This window comes from Lolium perenne, chromosome 3 (assembly GCF_019359855.2).
Source record: "Lolium perenne isolate Kyuss_39 chromosome 3, Kyuss_2.0, whole genome shotgun sequence".
NCBI lineage: Eukaryota > Viridiplantae > Streptophyta > Magnoliopsida > Poales > Poaceae > Lolium > Lolium perenne.
In genome coordinates this window covers 35,277,333-35,297,584 of record NC_067246.2, presented here as the reverse complement: position 1 = coordinate 35,297,584, position 20,252 = coordinate 35,277,333, and positions in this window count along the sequence as shown.

The following is a 20,252-nucleotide window of genomic DNA, read 5'->3' as shown; positions in this document are numbered from 1 at the left end:
CGTTCACTTGCCGCTTGCAAAAGCGCGTAGAAGATCTTGATCACGATCCCTCCGGCGCCACGAACGGGCAGCACCTCCGTACTTGGTCACACGTTCGGTTGTTGATGAAGACGACGTCCACCTCCTGTTCCAGCGGGCAGCGGAAGTAGTAGCTCCTCTTGAATTCGACTGCACGATGGCGTGGTGTCGGTGGTGGTGTAGAACTCCGGTGGAGCTTCGCTAAAGCACGCGGGAGCTATGGAGGAGAAGGGGGCGGCTAGGGTTTGGGAGGGGGTGGCCGGCCACTCAAGGGGGCGGCCAGGTTGTGGTCTTGGGGTGGCCGGCCCCCTCCCCTTGGCCCCTCATTATATAGGTGGAAGCCCCAAGTGTTGGACTACAAGTCTCCGAATAAAACCCGAACCCAAAACCTTCCATATGATAGGGAAACCTACCCAAGGTGGGAATCCCACTTGGGGTGGGATTCCCCCCTTCCATATGGGGGGGTGGCCAGCCCCCATAGGGGGAGTCCACTTGGGACTCCTCCCCCACTAGGGTTGGCCGGCCATGGAGGTGGAGTCCCTCCGGGACTCCACCTTCCTTGGTGGTTTCTTCCGGACTTTTCTAGAACCTTCTAGAACCTTCCATAGAACCTTACGCATCATTTTAATTCACATAATATGACATCATATATATGAATCTTATTCTCTGGACCATTCCGGAACTCCTCGTGATGTCCGGGATCTCATCCGGGACTCCGAACAAATATTCGAACTCCATTCCATATTCAAGTTCTACCATTTCAACATCCAACTTTAAGTGTGTCACCCTTCGGTTCACGAACTATGCGGACATAGTCGAGTACTCACTCCGACCAATAACCAATAGCGGGATCTGGAGATCCATAATGGCTCCCACATATTCAACGATGACTTTAGTGATCGAATGAACCATTCACATACAATACCAATTCCCTTTGTCACGCGATATTTTACTTCTCCGAGGTTTGATCTTCGGTATCACTCTATACCTTGTTCAACCTCGTCTCCTGACAAGTACTCTTTACTCGTACCGTGGTATGTGGTCTCTTATGAACTTATTCATATGCTTGCAAGACATTAGACGACATTCCACCGAGAGGGCCCAGAGTATATCTATCCGTCATCGGGATGGACAAATCCCACTGTTGATCCATATGCCTCAACTCATACTTTCCGGATACTTAATCCCACCTTTATAACCACCCATTTACGCAGTGGCGTTTGGTGTAATCAAAGTACCTTTCCGGTATAAGTGATTTACATGATCTCATGGTCATAAGGACTAGGTAACTATGTATCGAAAGCTTATAGCAAATAACTTAATGACGAGATCTTATGCTACGCTTAATTGGGTGTGTCCATTACATCATTCATACAATGACATAACCTTGTTATTAATAACATCCAATGTTCATGATTATGAAACTAATCATCCATTAATCAACAAGCTAGTTTAAGAGGCATACTAGGGACTTCTTGTTGTCTACATATCACACATGTACTAATGTTTCGGTTAATACAATTATAGCATGATATATAAAAATTTATCATAAACATAAAGATATAAATAATAACCACTTTATTATTGCCTCTAGGGCATATCTCCTTCATTTATGTCATATTTATGCGTTTTTCGGAACTAACCTATTGACGAGATGCCGAAGGGCCAGTTCCTGTTTTCTGCTGTTTTTGGTTTCAGAAATCCTAGTAAGGAAATATTCTCGGAATCGGACGAAATCAACGCCCAGCATCTTAGGATCACGCGAAGCTTCCAGAACACCCGAGAGAGGCCAGAGGGGGGCCACAGGCCCACCACACATGACCCTGGCGCGGCCAAGGGGGGGCCCGCGCCCCCTAGTGTGTCGTCGCCTCGTTGACCTTCTGACGCCGCCTCTTCGCCTATATAAAGGTCCCTGACCTAAATCTTCGATACGAAAAAGCCACGGTACGAGAAACCTTCCAGAGCCGCCGCCATCGCGAAGCCAAGATCTGGGGGACAGGAGTCTCTGTTCCGGCACGCCGCCGGGACGGGGAAGTGCCCCCGAAAGGCTCCTCCATTGACACCACCGCCATCTTCATCAACGCTGCTGTCTCCCATGAGGAGGGAGTAGTTCTCCATCGAGGCTCGGGGCTGTACCGGTAGCTATGTGGTTAATCTCTCTCCTATGTACTTCAATACAATGATCTCATGAGCTGCCTTACATGATTGAGATTCATATGAGTTTTGTATCACAATTCATCTATGTGCTACTCTAGTGATGTTATTAAAGTAGTCTATTCCTCCTCCATGATGTAATGTTGACAGTGTGTGCATCATGAAGTACTTGGTTTATGCTATGATTGTGATCTCTTGTAGATTATGAAGTTAACTATTACTATGATGGTATTGATGTGATCTATTCCTCCTTTCATAGTGTGATGGTCACAGTGTGCATGCTATGTTAGTACTTGGTTTGGTTGTGTTGATCTATCTTGCACTCTAAGGTTATTTAAATATGAACATTGAATATTGTGGAGCTTGTTAACTCCGGCATTGAGGGTTCTTGTAGCCCTACGCAATTAGTGGTGTTCATCATCCAACAAGAGAGTGTAGAGTCTAGCATGTATTTATTTATTCTGTTATGTGATCAATGTTGAGAGTGTCCACTAGTGAAAGTATGATCCCTAGGCCTTGTTCCTAAATACTGCTATCGCTGCTTGTTTACTGTTCTACTGCATCTGTACTTTCCGCAATATTACCACCATCAACCACACGCCAGTCCTGGGCAGCAAAGCACTTTTCTGGCGCTGTTACTACTGCTCATATTTATTCATACCACCAGTATTTCACTATCTCTTCGCCGAACTAGTGCACCTATTTGGTGTGTTGGGGACACAAGAGACTTCTTGCTTTGTGGTTGCAGGGTTGCATGAGAGGGATATCTTTGACCTCTTCCTCCCTGAGTTCGATAAACCTTGGGTGATCCACTTAAGGGAAACTTACTGCTGTTCTACAAACCTCTGCTCTTGGAGGCCCAACACTGTCTACAAGAATAGAAGCTCCCGTAGACATCATAATGCTCCTGCTACTTTTCAAAGATGCATGCCTGCTATTTTTCATGGCTTTTGCGAGAATATTGTAGAAGTATTCATGGATGATTTTTCTGTCTATGGGAATTCTTTTGATAACTGCTTGCGGAACCTTGATAAAGTTTTGCATAGATGTGAAGAAACTAACCTTGTTCTTAATTGGGAAAAATGCCACTTTATGGTTAATGAAGGAATTGTATTGGGACATAAAATTTCCGAGAGAGGTATTGAAGTTGATAGAGCTAAAGTTGAAGCAATTGAGAAGATGCCCTATCCCAGGGATGTTAAAGGTATTCGTAGTGTTCTTGGTCACGCTGGGGTTTATAGGAGATTTATTAAAGACTGCTCCAAGATTTCAAAACCTCTTACTAATCTTCTTCAAAAAGATGTACCTTTTGTTTTTTATGATGATTGTAAGGAAGCTTTTGAAACTCTAAAGAAAGCCTTAACAACTGCCCCTATAGTTGAACCTCCTGATTGGAACTTACCATTTGAAATTATGTGTGATGCTAGTGATTTTGCTGTAGGCGCTGTTCTTGGACAGCGAGTAGATAAAAAATTGAATGTTATTCATTATGCTAGTAAAACCCTTGATGCTGCTCAAAGAAATTATGCTACAACTGAAAAGGAATTGTTAGCTATAGTCTTTGCTTGTGACAAGTTTAGATCCTATATTGTTGATTCAAAAGTTACAATTCATACTGATCATGCTGTAATTAGATACCTTATGCAAAAGAAAGATGCTAAGCCAAGGCTTATTAGATGGGTGCTCCTGTTGCAAGAATTTGATTTGCATATTATAGATAGGAAAGGTGCTGATAATCTTGTTGCTGATAATTTGTCTAGATTGGAAAATATTGCTTATGATCCTGTTCCTATTAATGATAGTTTTCCAAATGAACAATTGGCTGTAATAAAGGTGAGCTCGCGAGATAGCCCTTGGTATGCTGATTACGCTAACTTTATTGTTTCCAAGTACTTGCCTCCAACCTTTTCAGCTCAGCAAAGGAGGAAATTCTTTTATGACTTGAGGCATTATTTTTGGGATGACCCACACTTATATAAAGAAGGAGTGGATGGTATTCTGCGAAGATGTGTTCCCGAATATGAACAACAAGAGATATTGAGTAAGTGTCATGGTAGTGCTTATGGAGGACATCACGCCGGAGATAGAACCGCGCAAAAGGTTCTACAATCAGGTTTTTATTGGCCAACTCTCTTCAAAGATGCAAGAAGGTTTATTTTATCTTGTGATGAATGTCAAAGGGTTGGTAATATCTCCAGACGCAATGAAATGCCTATGAATTATACTCTTTTTATTGAACCATTCGATTGTTGGGGATTTGACTTCATGGGACCTTTCCCCTCTTCAGAAGGTAACACTCATATACTTGTCGCTGTTGATTATGTTACTAAATGGGTGGAAGCCATACCCACAAAAAGTGCTGATGGTGAGACCTCTTTAAGAATGCTTTTAGATATTATTTTTCCTAGATTTGGAGTTCCTAGATATCTTATGACTGATGGAGGTTCTCATTTTATTCATGGTGGTTTTAGAAAAACTCTTGCTAAATATGGTATTAATCATAGAATTGCTTCCGCTTATCATCCTCAAACTAGTGGGCAAGTAGAACTATCAAATAGAGAGATTAAATCTATCTTGCAAAAGACTGTTAATAAATCTAGGAAGAATTGGGCTAGTAAATTGAAGGAAGCACTATGGGCTTATAGAACTGCTTATAAAAATCCCATGGGTATGTCACCGTATAAGATGGTTTATGGAAAAGCTTGTCATTTACCTTTAGAACTAGAGCACAAAGCTTATTGGGCTGTAAGAGAACTAAATAAAGATCCTAAACTAGCCGGTAAGAAGAGATTGCTACAATTGAGTTCTCTAGATGAATGGAGAAGTGAAGCTTATGAAAATGCTAAACTCTTTAAAGAGAAAGTTAAGAAATGGCATGATAGAAGAATTATCAAAAGAGAATTTAATGTTGGGGATAAAGTCCTATTGTATCGGTCTCGTCTCAGATTCTTTGCAGGGAAATTACTCTCGAAATGGGAAGGACCATATGTTATTGTGGAGGTGTATCGTTCAGGAGCAATTAAAATTAGTTCTCTCCAAGGCGATGCCACACAAGTGGTGAATGGACAAAGACTCAAGCATTATATCTCAGGTGATTCTTATAATGAAGATGTTGATGTTATTCGAGTGGTGACTCCGGAAGCTTTCATCAAAGGTCAAATTGACAGTCCGGCAGAGTTCGACTTTGAATAGGTAACAATACTGGTAATAAAAAGTTCGCGTTTTACTTTTCGAACAATTTGTTTTCTGTTTTTGGAAAATATGAAAAATTACGAGATCGAAACGGAGTGGAGGAGACGCACGACGGCGTGCCCCCATAGGCCGGCGCGGGACCCAGCCTGGCCGCGCCGCCCTATGAGGTGGCTCCCTCGTTGCCCCTCTCTGACTCTGGTTCGACCTGGTACTTTCCTTTTGTCGTAAAAATTTATTCTATATAATCCCCCGGACCCCTGGAGGTCCGTATATCATTTTCTCGACGTGTTTTGTTTCGAGCTGTTTTTTGCCAGGATCTGTCTTTGATCTAGAAGCACCAGGGTCTCCAACAACAAGGGCAAGGGGCTTTCAGATGAAGATATTCAAGATCCCGAGTGGAAAGAGGTGGACAAGAGCTTCAAGGAAGAAGATGAAGAAGAAGTGGAGGAAGACTCGCATGCATACCCGCGGGCTACCATCGCAAGCATCGAGGTGGTGGAGAACCCTTTCAGTGCCAAGAAGAGCGCAAGAATTCGCACCGGAGGAAAGGTTCCACGTCACTACCTAGCTCCAAAGACATCTCCTCCAAGCACCTACAACCCCTTCCGCAATCTAATTTACAATAGTCAAATTGAAAGGATTCCCAAGGCAGTATTGCCTAGCAATTGGGATATAGATCGTTCTAACACTGCAGGAAGGATGAAGCCTGAAGCTGAAGAGTGGGGAAATAACTCCAAGAGTTGGGACTCGCCGTCGGACATACTTCTTAACCGCGTTGAGCACAATTCGGAGATGATCCGCAACCTCATGTACAAGATTGATGAGCTTCAGGACCTTGTTGAGAAGCTTGTCAAGAATTCATCACCACCACCGCCGAAGGAGTAATTCATCATTGGTATTGGCATCCTCTTGGTTTGTTCCAAGCTTGGGGGAGTGCCGCGGTATCACATCATCACTATCTTTTACTTTTACTATCAAGTAGTGTCATATCATGAGTAGGGAAGTTATCATATAAGATGGGTTGCAATGTGGAAGTATCTCTCCTTAGTTGGTTGTCTATGTATCCCTTGGTGTGAGTTATCGTTATGGAATATTAATGAGAAGTCTTATCATTTACATATTGCACATCTTATTTTAGTTTGCAATCTCTATTATATGATTGATCTTGTTATTAGTATTGGTATCACTATGGGAGCATTGAGTAAATCTATTTGGTTTTGGCAAACTTAGCATTGGTCAATAGCAACAACACTTTGAGATTTTAGTAGAAAAGACAAATACATGTAGTTGTTTCATTGTCTTCCTTTCTTGTTAGCTCTTAGCTTATTATTCTGAAGTTAAAATTGTTTGTGCTTACAAGGAAGATGCATTTTCTATCACATGTATATTTGTTTGTTTCCCTCAACTCTTATGCTTGCTAATTAACCTTGCTAGCCAAAAACCTGTACTGAGAGGGAATGCTTCTCATGCATCCAAACTTTAACCCAAACCTATGCCATTTGTGTCCACCATAGCTACCTATTACATGGTATTTCCTGCCATTCCAAGTAAATACTTCGTGTGCTACCTTTAAACAATTCAAAATTTATCATCCCTCATTTGTGTCAATGTTTTATAGCTCATGAGGAAGTATGTGGTGTTTTATCTTTCAATCTTGTTGGGCAACTTTCACCAATGGACTAGTGGCTTCATCCACTTATCCAACAATTTTGCAAAAGGAGCTGGCAATGGGGTTCCCAGCCCCGATTAATTAACTTTCATAATTTTACAAATAGACACTCCTTCATGGTATGAGAATGATTGGAGGCACCCGAGGATTCGGTTAGCCATGGTTGTGAAAGCAAAGGTTGGAAGGAGTGTCAACTAAAAATAAAATTTTATGGGAGCCGCTCTTCGAGGTTTGTCTGGCAAGGGGGTTAGAGTACCTGCTACCATTCGTTGACAACAACAAACACCTCTCAAAATGTTACTTTTATTCTCTTTATATGATTTCGAAACTGAAAAAGCTCTAGCACATGATTTAATCCCTGCTTCCCTCTGCGAAGGGCCTGTCTTTTACTTTATGTTGAGTCAGTAAACCTATTTCCCTCCATCTTAAGCAAGCATTTGAGTTGTTGTGATCAAACCATTTATATTGTGATCTGCTTAATCATGTCTTCTACTCTTCCTTGTTTAGTACAAGTTTTATCTGAATGAATATAGCTTTGAAAGTTATCAATGATTATGAGGAGATTATTATAATTGAGTATGCAAGTTGTGCCATATAAGCTTTAACATAAGAGCGTTGCTCGATAGATAAGTACAATCTATTAATTATTCTCTGACCAAGAACGAAGTTTTCCATCACCAATTATGATTTCTTATGCACCTTTATTTGTGATTACCTTCTACTTATTTCAAGTTGAATTATATGAGGAAGTTGTTCACTAGAATGTCTTGTGTGAATTAATATGATGCTTCTTGTCCGTATTTTATTTATCGACTCTTCACTCCATAAACATGTGGTCCTGTTTATCGAGTTCAGTTTCGCTTGGGGACAAGCGAAGTCTAAGCTTGGGGGGAGTTGATATGTCCATTTTGCATCACTATTTTATATCATAATTTACTGTTATTCATTGATATATTTCATATTTGGAGATGATACTTATGTTATTTCATCTATTTTGCATGTTTCATGATTATTGGAGAATCGCGCACTGGAGTCAGGATTCTGTTGGAAAAAGAACCGTCAGAATGCAATATTTCGGAAGATCAACAATTGACAGAAATTATATGAAAAATCCTATTTTTCCAGAAGACGAAGAGAGCCAAAAGGAGGAGCCGAGGAGGGCCGCCATGGGCCCCCCATAGGTCGGCGCGGGCCCTGGCCTGGCCGCGCCGCCATGTGGGGAGGGGGCCCACAGCCCCCTCTGGCCTCCTCTCCTTCGCGTACTTCTTCGTCCCGAAAACCTAAGCTCCAGAGGATAGTCGCGAAGAGTCATAGCCGCCTCTGCGGGGCGGAAAACACCAGAGAGAAAAGAGCTCTCCGGCAGGCTGAAATCTGTCGGGGAAATTCCCTCTCGGAGGGGGAAATCGACGCCATCGTCACCGCCATCGAGCTGGACATCATCTCCATCATCATCATCATCATCTCCATCATCACCACCGCCGTCTCCACCGCTGCACCTCTTCACCGCTATAACAATTAGGGTTGGATCTTGATTGTTTGATAGGAGAAACTCTCCCGGTATTGATTTCTACTTGTTATTGATGCTATTGAGTGAAACCGTTGAACCAAGGTTTATGTTCAGATTGTTATTCATCATCATATCACCTCTGATCATGTTCCATATGATGTCTCGTGAGTAGTTCATTTAGTTCTTGAGGACATGGGTGAAGTCTAAATGTTAGTAGTGAATTATGGTTAAGTAATATTCAATGTTATGATATTTAAGTTGTGGTGTTATTCTTCTAGTGGTGTCATGTGAACGTCGACTACATGATACTTCACCTTTATGGGCCTAGGGGAATACATCTTGCATTCGTTTGCCAATTGCGGGGTTGCCGGAGTGACAGAAACCTAAACCCCCGTTGGTATATCGATGCAGGAGGGATAGCAGGATCTCAGAGTTTAAGGCTGTGGTTAGATTTATCTTAATTACTTTCTTGTAGTTGCGGATGCTTGCAAGGGGTATAATCACAAGTATGTATTAGTCCTAGGAAGGGCGGTGCATTAGCATAGGTTCACCCACACAACACTTATCAAAACAATGAAGATTAATCAGCTATTGAAGCGAAAGCACTAGACTAAATTCCCGTGTGTCCTCAAGAACGTTTGGTCATTATAAGTAAACAAACCGGCTTGTCCTTTGTGCTAAAAAGGATTGGGCCACTCGCTGCAATTATTTCTCTCGCATTTTACTTACTCGTACTTTATTCATCTGCTATATCAAAACCCCCTGAATACTTGTCTGTGAGCATTTACAGTGAATCCTTCATCGAAACCGCTTGTCAACACCTTCTGCTCCTCGTTGGGTTCGGCACTCTTACTTATTGAAAATACTACGATACACCCCCTATATGTGGGTCATCATCTATCACAAGGAAAGAGAGCTCGGGTATAGAAATAAACGAGGCACGCGGAGACGAGGCGTGTTCCCTTCCTTTGCAAGAAGGTACGTCACGTTTGGAGGAGTGGAGGTCCCACGAAGGATTCCCCAACGCCACGAAGGCTTACCCCCTATTCTCCGAGCCACACCCACGAAGGATAATGGCCCTTTCCTTATGGTTAGCTTTTCCTCCACTCCGGAGATGGCAAGATCCACAACCACTTCACAAGCTCCACGAAGGAGAAGCCCGGGCCCCTTCACAATCTTCCACGAAGAGATCACTGTGACACCAACCAAGCCAACTAGGAGGTCTCCCTCCAAGAGTAACAAGCTCACGGTCTCTCACTCGAACTAATCATGGTGGAGAGCTCAACACTATGCAATGATGCAAAGCAAGAACACCAAGGGTGTTCAAATCCTTCACACTCAAATCACACCCAAGCAACGAATGCTAGGAAGAGAAAGAAATTAGAGAGGAAGAACAATGGGGAAAGTCAACAAAAGACTCCAAGATCTTGATCCAAAGGGTTCCCCTCACTTAGAGGAGAAATTGATTGGTGGGGAATGTAGATCTAGATCTCCTCTCTCAAATCCTCAAGAATGGGCAAGAATCATGGGAGGAATCAAGAGGGGAAGCTAGTTCTTCAAATAACAACAATGGAGGTGAAGAAGGGAAAGAACTAGCTCAGCCCAAGGTGGAAGAAGGCTATTTATAGCAGGGGAGAGAAAATAACCGTTGGGGGGAAAAGAACTGTTAAAATCGCAGGAAAAACAGACTCAGCCGGTGCACAGGCCGGCTGACCGGATGCTGGGCCGAGGAGGCCGGCCAGCAATCCGGCCAAGCCGGGCCACCGACTGGATGGGGAGGAGGCCGCGCGGTGGTGGCGAGCGGGCCATGCTGGGAGAGCAGGCCACGCCCGCAGCGCGTGGGCAGCGAATAGTTGAGCGGGCCGCGCGCCAGGAAGAGGCGGCCCAGCAGGAGCAGGCGCTCGGTCGGGCCGGGGGTAGCGCCGGGCAGGCCGGCGGCTGCCGGACCGTTGGCCGAACCAGACCGGGGCCGCCTCAGTAAGGGGCCCGGCCGGCATCAGCGCCATGGCCGGCGCGGACTGGGTGGGCCGGCAGCTGGGCCGGTCCGGCCGGTCGGTTGGCTGGCCCTCCTTTTTTTTTTCTTTTTCTATCGCTTTTTTTCCTTTTGTTAAATAGCAAATTTTCCCGAACTCTGATTTGAATGAAACCAATTTTGTTTGGAAGATAACAAAAAATGCTATCCAATACAAAGTGAAAACACAAGAATCTGTAGGAGGGGATTTTATCATGAATATAAAAGGTAGAACCTTATATCATGAATAACCGGTAAAATCACCCAACCTCGAAAACGCAATAGAAGATACATGCGGATTCCATTTTCGATGAACTTGGGCTTATTGTAAAGCTAGCAACAAGCTCAAGAACTTCACACAGAGAAACACCAAGAAGCAATAGGGATATGCAAAGTATGCAAAGGATTGAGCTCCCTAAGATGATGTGATCAAGTTACTCAACCGAAAGCCCCTCTTAATAGTGCGGCTATCTATCCTATAATCCGGTCTCCCAACAACCACCTTGAGACCGGTAAAAGGAAAACCTATCAAGGTCATACCTTTGCCTTGCGCATCCCGCTTGATCTTGATGATAACTCTTCAAGCTCTACACAAGCCGGAATGCCTTACTTGATCATCGTTACTTCGTGAAGACTCACAAATGCTCCCCCATACACTATGATGTGAAGGCTTCATTAGTGCACACCTTCACATGTCCATTATCACCAAATGGACGGCAAGCTTCAAGCATTTGATCCACTTGAGATGCTCATCTTGAACTTGCCCAACTCAACCTTGTATCTTCTCATACTCACATAAGATAGAGCATGGCTAATATTGAGTTCCACATAAGAACTCCATCTTCATTTCTTCTTCTTGATCATATCACATATATATCTTCAAATCAATGATCTTGATGCCAATACATAAGGTGTATCTTTATTTACATGGCATCTATACTTGAATCCAACACATGGAATACAAGTAGAACCTATATATGGAATATTCCTTCATATACACTCAATGAAAACATTAGTCCATAGGGTTTGTCATTAATTACACAAACCACACATAGGGGCAATATACCCTTACAATCTCCCCCATTTTGGTAATTGATGACAACCACAATAAGAGGGTTTATATAATGAATATTAGAGACAAGTACGCAACTTATCCGAGAATAAGTTGTATATAAGAGGTTGTATTTGATATGGTCAAGTAACACAAAGCTACTATCCCATATCAAAACCAACTCTACTCACACAACTACAACTAATGCAAGGGATGTGAGTAGAACCAATATATATAGAGCAAACTCCCCCACAATGTATGCACGTGTGATGAACATGAATTCATTGCATACATTGTCAAGATTAACCTTTGGGACAATTTCCACTATATAAATACAACCATGCAAGACATATAAATATGGAATGCATGAGAGGCAAAACACTTAAGCACAAACCAAACTTAAGTATAAAACCATTCCCTTAAACCCTCTAAACTTCTCCCCCATTGGCAACAAGTGCCAAAATGGGTGAAAAATTTAGAAAGCCAATATAATGTGAGATCCTCCCCAAAGTGTGAACTTCTCATAATTTGAGTGGAATCAAATGCACATATCCAATGATGAAAACTTGAAGGAAGTCAAACTATATTGAGGATCAAAGATTGCATAAGATAACATGGTGAAGTAAGCTTCAATCAAATAAAGGAAGCAATCAAAGATCCAATTGGACAAACAAAGATATCATGATAAGAGAGATATAGTGTTCTAAATAAAATAAGGAAGCTCCCCAAGGTTCATGCATAATTTATAATGTTTGCATTTGAATATAATATGCACAAACATGGAATCCTTACTCCCTCTATATCATTTAGAACACAACCAAGATAAAGAGAATATGCTTATCAAGAACAACTTGAGTCCAACAAGTACGAGATATGAGTGCATGAAGAAAAATAAATAAACCAAGCACTCATAAATCTTCGTTACCAACACCACTAAGAAATAAAAGGATAAAAGATGATCGGTAAAGAACAAGGATATCAAGGTGGTGGATCAACGCTCTTATGTATATAAGTTTCTAAAGTGGACAAAGTGATCCATAAAGAAACATGCACACACAAGAGGTTAACAAAATAAATAAGACAAGATATCCAAGATGAAGTCATATAATATACCAAAGGATGTTTGCTTAAGAAGCATATATAGCCTATGGCTCCAATTTTCACTTATGGTATATGAATGAGCTTCAACCAAGAAAATCTCAAAAACATCACAACTATCAATAAGGGAAGTAAAACTAGTCGAAAGTTTTTGAGAGAGGCAACAAGTATCACAAATAGGGATTTATTTCTCAATTTTATCAAAATTGCACATAAGATTTCTTTGAGGAATTGATATGCAATAAATTTCTAGAGGGCATATTTGGGTAGGTGAATCATAAACATGATTTTTATATATTCCCAACATATGCATCTTCTCAAATTACTCAAATGTACAATAAGAAGTTTTATTTCAAAGGATTTTTCAATAACCACAATAATTTCAAAATAAAGAACTTCATGCTAAGATGCAACCTACAAGAGGTTGGATGCTATATGAGTATGCATCAATAAGATACTTGTTACCGAGATAGCAATAGCTTGATGTAGTAGATAAGAGTTCATCGATCATCCTAGCTTGACTCCAATTCTCATATGGTGACAACACCTTCCTTATAGATGAGACAAGCCTCCATTGCATCTCCAATGTACCTAAAACAACTTTCAAGTACATCTTGGTCCCCAAACTTATTGGGTCCAAAATGGTTAGACTAACCACAATACATAGGATACACTCCATATCAATATGTGCATATTTATAAATGAAGTTGGAATTTCATGCACATCTTAGCCATTTAGGATTTGATGGAGTATACCCTATATAATGGATCAAAGAAAGAAAGTATGCTACACATATAAACAAATTACATATAAGCATGCACAAAGACTTCAAAGATCCAGGAAAGATATACTTTGGACAAAACACCAAATGAATTGAAGAAGGCATAAAGGTATGACCAAACAAATTTTTTGTCCAAACTATATCATAGAAGCAAACCACAAATATTTGTTCAACAAAGTTCAACGAATGAACCAAGAAGAAACCATTGAGCATAAAGGATAAAATAAAGCAAACATGCTCAAAGATTTATCTCATTCCACAAATAAAACATATAAGAAGGAATGAGATAACACACTCCCAAAAGAGCAAGGTTCCAACAAATAAACCAAAGCCTCTACACTTTTCACAATGGTACAATGTACCGTAAAGAAAAAGGTTTGTCTTCCAAAACAAACACTTGATATGAATCAAGAGAATTTATCAAAGGATTTTTCAAAGGGACAAGGAAGACATATGGAAGCAACAAAGATTTCTTGGAAATAAAATAAGGAAATAAGAAGCAATACAATGTGAAGGTGATCCATAGATTCAACCACATACAAGGTTATCAATTGTCAAAGACAATGAGTATATTGGAAATAATTTCCGATGGTGTATTGACAATGATAGTAAGGATCATCTTCACAATAAAAGGCATATGATTAATATATGTAGGATTAAGCACAATGCACAAATGAAGATTCTTGATATCTTCAACTAGAATAACTTGAAGCAAACGGTGTCCCAAATAAGATATAGAGATATGTATTTGAGAAAATACCGCACCAAGAATTTCTTACTCAAACAAGATCCCATAAGATGAGTAATAAAAGATTTTTAATCAAAATGGAGCTTGTTTGAGCCAACATGCCACCTAGGAATAAGATAATTAAGAGCATCAACTCTAAGTAGCATAACCTCATATGTTCACATTTTCTAGGCTTGTGATATGTACATAACATATTACTCCCCCATAATGTGATAAAACATTTCTTCTAAACAAGAGGCAACTAAAATTCGACTAAAGATGATTAATGGACATTTAAAATTTGAATTTCTCATGAGTATGACACACCACATAGTGACTAGATAATCTTGCAATATCAATACTAAGTGGTGGTTCCCATGTACTCACATTTTTAAAGAAAGAGAGATGCACAAGGCATATCACTCCCCCAAAATGGGATGTTCCATTAATCACTCAAAGAGAGCCAAATAAGATGTCATCAAGATGCACTAGGCTCACAACAATACACAAGTATTTGATGAGTGAAACAAACATACTTGAATACACAAGATGGGTAAGTAAGACACAACACACACACATATTTGGTACAAACGAAACATGCAAAGGGGCAAGTAACTTACAATAAATATGAAGAGTTGAAGTATAAGTTACCGCAAAGAGGAACATTGGATATAAGATATAGATGATAATCCATACGACTTGGCTTGGTCAAAATATAATATATGAAGATCCCTTAATTCTTCATGAAGTAGCCAAGTATCCAATGCCCTCCACAAACACCTATTGATCAAATTTGAGTTTGTTGGTCCCCAACCAAGTTGGGTCCTAAGAGGTTAGTCACAATAGGCTTCGCAACCCAAATGGTTCTTTTCTTGAAACCACTTTGAGTCCCAACAAACTTGGCAAACACATTGCCATCTTTATCCTTCCCTAGAGAATAATCATCATCAACAATTATAGGGTTAGATAAGGTACCACCTAAGCATGAAGAAGAAAGATGCCCCTTCTCACGGCATAAGTAGCAAGTGTTCCCCTTTTTATTCTTTATTGATTTCTTCTCTTGGGGAACAATATCTTGATTCTTCTTGGGAAGTGGCATATCTTCAATTTGAGGTCGAGCTTGAGCTTGACCTTGACCTTGACCTTGTGGCCGTTTCCCTTGTTGTTTATCACTTAAGTGCTTCTTCTTCTTCAATGGGCATGATCTAACATGGTGCCCTTCAACTTTGCACTTGAAGCAAACAATCTTGGCCGAATCATTGACTTTGTCTTGGCCCTTCTTCTTGTTGCTCTTGCTCTTGGACTTGTTCTTGTTATTGGAGTAGAATCCAAGTCCACTCTTGTTATTAGGGGATTGTTGCACACTTAGCACCTTGTCAAGTGCGGATTTCCCTTCATGACGCTTTTCCAAGTCTTTCTTCAAAGAAAGGACTTGGGCATCGAGCTCTTTTATTTCCTCTACATGGATAGTAGAAATACAAGTACTAGAGGAAGTAGAAGCTTCATTGTTAGAGCAACAAGGCAAAGCAAGTAATCCAACACAAGGTGTATCACTAGTTTGACTAGATGGATTACTAGGACTAGCACAATGCAAAATAGCATTTTGAGTTGAGGTTGTGCTAATGTCCACATGAGGCTCACAAGATACTACTTTAGTGATACTTGCCTCATGAGCTAACTTTAGCCCATCATAGGAAATTAGAAGATCATTATGAGAGCTTGAGAGCTTTTTATGACTTTCTTCCAATTCCCTATAATTGCTAGTTAGCAACTCAAGTTGAGCCCTTAGCTCAACATTCTCCTCTAAGGTAGATGCTTCACAAGAATTAGAGTTAGTAGCACAAGCATCATCAATAGATTTTTCATTTTCAAGCTCATAGGATTCAATTTTTTGTGTGAGCATAAAGTTAGTATGCTTCTCATCTTTTAGATCTTGCTTGAGGAGATTGAATCTCATTCTCCCATTTTCAACATGGGACTTCAACTCCACTATGGCTTCCTTGTATTTATTCAAGGTCTCCATAGAGTGTTCGAGATTAGCACGAGCTTCTTTATTACCATGAAGATAAGCATATACCATTCCCATATCATGCAACAAGGTATTATACTCTTAATCATTATCATCATCATAACTCTCATCATTAGAGGATGTGTTAGGAGTCAAAGTAGGAGATACCTTTGATCCATTTGCCATAAGGCACATGTGCATACCGGAGGATGATAATGAGGATATTCTTGAATCCCCATTTGAAATCGTGTCTTGATCCATAGAATGTTCGGCTTCTGCTACATTGTTAGTCAATAAACCACTAGAGGAAATAGAAGCATTTTGATTATGGAAACAAGACAAGGCAAGCATATCATCATCAGATCTATGTAAGCAATTTTCACATGATATGCAAGGACTATGAACACAAGCATGTAGATTATTTTTAGTGCGATATGTGTTCAAGTCCAAAGAAGAAACATTGCAATGGGATAGAGATGAAGAATCATCACTATTGAGAACAATATCAATATTGCAATTTTCCTCACTACTCACCATATCATTACCTTGTGTCTCGCAACACGTTGGTGAAGTGGAAGAAGATGAGAACTCATCACGGCCGGAGGTGGAAGCAACTTGGAGCTCTTCATGATGTGAAGGGGAAGAGATCTCCTCGGAGACACCACCGACCAAATGAAAAATGGATCCACCAAACATTTCCTTAAGCTTGATCCACATCTCATGAGACGACTTTCGCTTTATATATATCAAGAACCTACGAAAATATGGTCTCAAGGAGAATAAAAGCTCATTAGATACTCGAGCTTCAAGATGTAAGTTTTTCTCATCCTCTAAAGATAGATTTTGAGGATCCATCGGAGGAGAAAAACCAACATCAAGAAATCTCTCTATATTTGGACACAAGGTCCGAAGATTACAAAGTAAGCAATTTCTCCACAATAGATAATTTGTGCCATTAAAGATAATTGTGTCATTGTGCACTAAATTACTAGCCGACATCTTTACTCTCAAAGCGGTGAAGCCTTAAACAAGGAGAGACCTTGCTCTGATACCAATTGAAAGATCGAGATGTCGCCTAGAGGGGGGGTGAATAGGCAATTAAAAACTCTTACGGATTTGTCTTGTAAGAATGCGGAATTAAACAAACGTTTGGATTACAAGCACAAACTCTAAATATGCTAAGCTCAACTAAGTGTAAGAATAACAACTAGAGATAGGCACAAGTGATAGCAAGATATATGTACTTCAAGCACGATGGCTATCACAAGGAAAGAGAGCTCGGGTATAGAAATAACCGAGGCACGCAGAGACGAGGATGTATTGCCGTGTTCCCTTCCTTTGCAAGAAGGTACGTCACGTTTGGAGGAGTGGAGGTCCCACGAAGAACGAAGGCTCGCCCTATTCTCCGAGCCACACCCACGAAGGATAATGGCCCTTTCCTTATGGTTAGGTTTTCCTCCACTCCGGAGATGGCAAGCTCCACAACCACTTCACAAGCTCCACGAAGGAGAAGCCCGGGCCCCTTCACAATCTTCCACGAAGAGATCACCGGGACACGAACCAAGCCAACTAGGAGGTCTCCCTCCAAGAGTAACAAGCTCACGGTCGCTCACTCGAACTAATCGTGGTGGAGAGCTCAACACTATGCAATGATGCAAAGCAAGAACACCAAGGGTGTTCAAATCCTTCACACTCAAATCCCACCCAAGAAACGAATGCTAGGAAGAGATTAGAGAGGAAGAACAATGGGGAAAGTCAACAAAAAACTCCAAGATCTAGATTCAAAGGGTTCCCCTCACTTAGAGGAGAAATTGATTGATGGGGAATGTAGATCTAGATCTCCTCTCTCAAATCCTCAAAAATGGGCAAGAATCATGGGAGGAATCAAGAGGGAAAGCTAGTTCTTCAAATAGAAATAATGGAGGTGAAGAAGGGAAAGAACTAGCTCAGCCGAAGGTGGAAGAAGGCTATTTATAGCAGGGGAGAGAAAATAACCGTTGGGGGGAAAAGAAATGTTAAAATCGCAGGAAAAACAGACTCAGCCGGTGCACAGGCCGGCTGACCGGATGCTGGGCCGAGGAGGCCGGCCAGCAATCCGGCCCAGCCGGGCCACCGAACGGATGGGGAGGAGGCCGCGCGGTGGAGGCGAGTGGGCCACGCTGGGCGAGCAGGCCGCGCCCGCAGCGAGTGGGCGACGCATAGGCGAGCGGGCCGCGCGCCGGGAAGAGGCGGCCCACCGGGAGCGGCGCTCGGTCGGGCCGGGGTAGCGCCGGCAGGCCGGCGCATGTCGGACCGTGGGCCGGACCAGACCGGGGCCGCCTAAGTAAGGGGCCCGGCTGGCATCAGCGCCATGGCCGGCGTGGACCGGGTGGGCCGGCGGCTGGGCCGGTCCGGCCGGTCGGTTGGCTGGCCCTCCTTTTTCTTTTTCTTTTTTATATCGCTTTTTCCTTTTCTTAAATAGCAAATGCTCCCGAACTCCGATTTGAATGAAACCAATTTTGTTTGGAAGATAACAACAAATGCTATCCAACAGAAAGTGAAAACACAAGAATCTGTAGGAGGGGATTTTATCATGAATATAAAAGGTAGAACCTTATATCATGAATAACCGGTAAAATCACCCAACCTCGAAAACGCAATAGAAGATTCATGCGGATTCCGTTTTCGATGAACTTGGGCTTGTTGTAAATCTAGCAACAAGCTCAAGAACTTCACATAGAGAAACACCAAAAAGCAATAGGGATATGCAAAGGATTGAGCTCCCTAAGATGATGTGATCAAGTTACTCAACCGAAAGCCCCTCTTAATAGTGCGGCTATCTATCCTATAATCCGGTCTCCCAACAAACACCTTGAGACCGGTAAAAGGAAAACCTATCAAGGTCATACCTTTGCCTTGCGCATCCCGTTTGATCTTGATGATAATGCTTCAAGCTCTACACAAGCCGGAATGCCTTACTTGATCATCGTTACTTCGTGAAGACTCACAAATGCTCCCCCATACACTACGATGGGAAGGCTTCATTGATGCACATCTTCACATGTCCATTATCACCAAATGGACGGCAAGCTTCAAGCATGTGACCCACTTGAGATGCTCATCTTGAACTTGCCCAACTCAACCTTGTATCTTCTCATACTCACATAAGATAGAGCATGGCTAATATTGAGTTCCACATAAGAACTCCATCATCATTTCTTCTTCTTGATCATATCACATATATATCTTCAAATCGATGATCTTGATGCCAATACATAAGGTGTATCTTTATTTACATGGCATCCATATTTGAATCCAATACATGGAATACAAGTAGAACCTATATATGGAATATTCCTTCATATACACTCAATGAAAACATTAGTCCATAGGGGTTGTCATTAATTACCAAAACCACACATAGGGGCAATATACCCTTACAATCTCCCCCATTTTGGTAATTGATGACAACCACAATAAGAGGGTTTATATAATGAATATTAGAGACAAGTACGCAACTTATCCGAGAATAAGTTGTATACAAGATGTTGTATTTGATATGGTCAAGTAACACAAAGCTACTATCCCATATCAAAACCAACTCTACTCCCACAACTACAACTAATGCAAGGGATGTGAGTAGAACCAATATATATAGAGCAAACTCCCCCACAATGTATGCACGTGTGATGAACATGAATTAATTGCATACATTGTCAAGATTAACCTTTGGGACAATTTCCACTATATATATACAACCATGCAAGACATATAAATATGGAATGTATGAAAGGCAAAACACTTAAGCACAAACCAAACTTAAGTATAAACCATTCCCTTAAACCCTCTAAACTCCCCCCCCCCCATTGGCAACAAGTGCCAAAATGAGTGAAAATTTTAGAAAGCCAATATAATGTGAGATCCTCCCCAAAGTGTGAACTTCTCATAATTTGAGTGGAATCAAATGCACATATCCAATGATGAATACTTGAAGGAAGTCAAACTATATTGAGGATAAAAGATTGCATAAGATAACATGGTGAAGTAAGCTTCAATC